General features: G+C 38.0%; 1 long non-coding RNA gene across 1 annotated transcript; it reads right to left on the reverse strand.

The window, feature by feature from the left end:
* Window positions 1-385: 385 nt before the first annotated feature.
* Window positions 386-1,109, reverse strand: LOC311081361. The gene is made up of 3 exons (XR_014605877.1): window positions 812-1,109; window positions 522-716; window positions 386-441 (listed from the first exon to the last, which is right to left on the reverse strand). It is a non-coding gene; the product is annotated as an uncharacterized lncRNA (long non-coding RNA).
* Window positions 1,110-3,896: the final 2,787 nt, after the last annotated feature.

The following is a 3,896-nucleotide window of genomic DNA, read 5'->3' on the forward strand; positions in this document are numbered from 1 at the left end:
TTGACTAGAAAAGGGCCTGTCCAGTTCCCCTCTTAACGTCCACCTTTGTGTCCCTCTTTTCTTTTGTTTGCTTTGAGTACTTCCTCTCCTTCGTGGATGTGAAATGATTCCACATTTTTTCTTTTCCGGGACTCGTACTCCACCTTTTGCTTCCCCTGTGCTTTTTCAATGTAATCATGCACCTTATGAAAATAATGTATAATAAAAAGACTGAATAGAATACCTTAAATACTGTGAATTATTACTTAATTGTAGTTCATACTACAAACAATCACCTTTGCCTGTACTGCTGTCACCTCTGCTATCCGTGTGTTCATTACAACATTCGGATTCTCTGCTACAAAGCAAATCTGTCTCAGATACTACCTTTGTGTTTAGAACCTCCGGCTTGATTGGGTGCCGGTGAAACATCAAAAAGAATGGTGTATACTTTGTAGAGCCCTAAAAAAAAGTGTTTCAACAAATTACATTTACATAATCAATTGCATATAATCATTTATTTTTTAAGCAGTTCCAATCACCTGCTTTGAGGTGTTGATGGCATGCACCACATCCTCCAGGTTTTCGTCCCAGTCATTCTGCATGCCATTGCAGTACTTTAACAATGACCTCTTTATAGTCTGATTAGTCCTCTCATCCTGTCCATTTGCCTGAGGGTGGTAAGCTGATGTGACACACTGCTTCACACCCAATACCTTAAATATGTCCTCATTTAGCTGTTATCAAAAAGGTATGCAAGACATGGTAGATTCTTATAACATATAGCCAAAAAAATGTAATAATAAAATCTTCTTGACTAAATAATAATAACCTGGTTCACAAACTCCCTCCCCTGGTCTGTGATTATTCTTTCAACCAGTCTATATGCATTAAATGCTTGTAAGACCCCTTTAGCCACCTCAACTGCGGTCTTACACTTCAGGGATTTGGCGAAAACCCATTTGGTGAAGAGATCAGTCATTGTAAGGACATAAATGTTCCCCTGAGGACTGGTTGGAAATGGTCCCATCAAATCCATTCCTATTACATTCCAGGCTTTAGTGACCTTGATAGGGTGCAACACTGGAGCCCCTGTTTTAATAGTATCATTACGCTGACACTGTGGACAATTGGCAATCTAAAAAAAAAAAAAAAGTGTAGGTTTGTAACATTTGTAAATTGTAGGTTTGTAACATTGCACACAAAAGAAACACATTACTTTGTACAACTACATCAGGGGTCTCAAACTCAACATAGGATCTTGAGGACACGACTTAACACCATTAAGTATTTAATAGAATATATGATCTTGTGGCCTCAATATAATATGTCTTGGCCTCTACGTAACGTACCCATGAGTTAATTATTTACACTTGAGGGGCTGTATGAAACCATCTCGTGGGTCGGGAATTTGAGTCTACAATTATCTTACCCACTTCGTGACGTCCGAAAAGATGCCTTGCCAGTAGTATGCGCTTGCAATCTTATTGCATGTCCTTGTTCTCCCCTGATGCCCACCTGTAGCTGGGTTGTCATGGCAGTCCCGAAGGACTCGTTCCTTCTGTTGCTCATCCATGACAACTAGACGGTTTGATCCGTTTGCAGTCTTGTAATAAAGATGTCCATCTGTATTAGAGACATAAAGAGGTAATGTGAGGGAATGCAACACACAGTAGTTAAATCATATTATTTATTGAAGAAAATATTATGTAAAATTAGTTGTTTTATCATAAGCAAACGTAGTGGATACTGTAAATTACAGAATACATAACACATTAAAAGGCAATGATATTTTTTCTACTTCCCCTGCACAATGAACTTCTTAGAAGAACGCCTGACAATTCTCTTGTGTCCGTTGTCAGCGTTCTCTCGGTAAACTCCACGCTCCATGTACTCCCTCACCTCAGCATGCAACGAAAACTGTAACATAACTTAGCAATGATATTAGGTTGATTAAACTTATTAATTGTGCAGACAATCGATCCAAAAAATTAACTAGATTAATTACATTCTAAAAGGCCACACAATGTATTGTCATTTAAACCTGCAATAGGTGTAGTAAGAATGTAATAAGTTAAACATAGACAAGATGGACAGGTCGATACGGATTAAATAATTATAAAAATGTCATCAACTTCTCCTATGTTTTCCTTATAGTTCCTAGTTTCTGTCTTCATCCCAGGAGTATGAGAAATTTATTTTTTAAAGTAATGTATGCTTTCTTTGACAGACAGAAGACAATAAAACCTCATGTGGAGGTCTTTATGTTGAGCCAATACATTTACTCTGGAATAAAAAATAAAGAGACTTAAAAGTTAAAATATATACAGTATTTATTCATACAAAAATAATAAACAACCACATACAAACTCCTGACTACATTCACCGTGGGGAAACAGTTGAGGAAGTCATATCAGGTGGAATGGCTGGGGTAAAGCAAGGGGTTTACAGAAAGAGGAAAAGGAAGGGAGAGGAAGAGCTGTGACAGAACAGTGTGATGCCTACCTTTGTACATGAACAAAAGAGTGCACATTAATCATCACATAAAGTATAAAAATCCTGGACAACTTTTAATGCCAAAACTTTTGGTATGAAATCCAAATCCAGCATCACTCTACTGGATTTGGTCTTTCAGACACCGGGCAATATTTTTTAAAAACATAATTTCCCAGAGGGGTGAAATGAACTCCATCATGCAAAAAATTGTCCAGGATCTCTATGCTTTATCTGAGGATGATGTACAATCTTTCTACCAAGAGTACGAACAAAGGAAGACATCACACTGTTAACAAAGCACTGGGCTTTGTCAATCTTCTTGGGGTGGGAAGACCTCCACCGGCATCTCTGGGTGATGGCAGAGAAGATGATTTTCATCTGAGGGAACTGCCGATGGAGGTCTTGCAAGTCCTACTTGATCCCTGCAACAAGCTTCACGCTTTTGATGGTCCCAAGGTCATTGCCGCCACAGTGGACCAATAGGACATCTGACACAGCTCTTCCTCGAAGGCACTGATGGAAGAAGGAGAGGAGATTTCTCCAAACCATGCCACCCCAGCCAAACCACCAGACCTGGGCATTCAGACCAAGGTTGGTCCCGATGGTCTCCGTCGCATGTTTTTCCCCACGGCGAATGTAGCTGTCCCCAATAATGTATATTTTGGGTCCTGTTTATTGTAAAACAAAAAGAAAACAACATTACCTTTTAAAAAAAGGATCTGGTGTAATATTAAATGTAATTTTTCCATATTTTACCAAATATAATTATTTTATTGAAATTTAAATTTCAGTGTATTTAGATCATTCTCAAATTATTCTCAAATTAAAAATGTCATGGTGAAATCACAATACAAGATTTTTATTTCTAGATATTTTCACATAATTTTTACTTACTCTTGGCCTCTGTGGGGATGAATGAGGATGTAGTGTCTCTTGATGCCATTTTTGTCTAAAATGAGGATAACAAAAAAATAAGACAAATATAGGCTATTGCTTCTGTATGAGAAAGCAGAGGTGTGTTGCATTAATAACTAGTTGCTAACATATTGAATGCATGTTAACATTAAATTATAGGACGTTAACCTAGCTAAAACAGACTGCATGAGCTAAATATGAAGTTGATTTAGCTGTCCGCCAAATTGTGATAGTACTTTAATTGTAGTAATATGAGTACTCGTATTTTACAGTTTAGGATATATTAATGCTTTACTTTTTAAATATGACTATGTGGTTAGTAGTTGTATTTACCTTATTTTAATGAGGTACTGCAATCAGCAGACATCAAAGTTGGAGCGGAGGAACGGAGCAGACAGAGTGACTCCACTTAAAAAAGTGCAGGGGCGTGTGCTTGCGATTGATTCTGCGAGAGTGAGGGCGGGGCCTTGATTTTGCGGCTTTACTTCCTGCTCACTACTGCGCAG

Source organism: Abramis brama (genome assembly GCF_963993115.1).
Source record: "Abramis brama genome assembly, chromosome: 4".
Lineage (NCBI taxonomy): Eukaryota > Metazoa > Chordata > Actinopteri > Cypriniformes > Leuciscidae > Abramis > Abramis brama.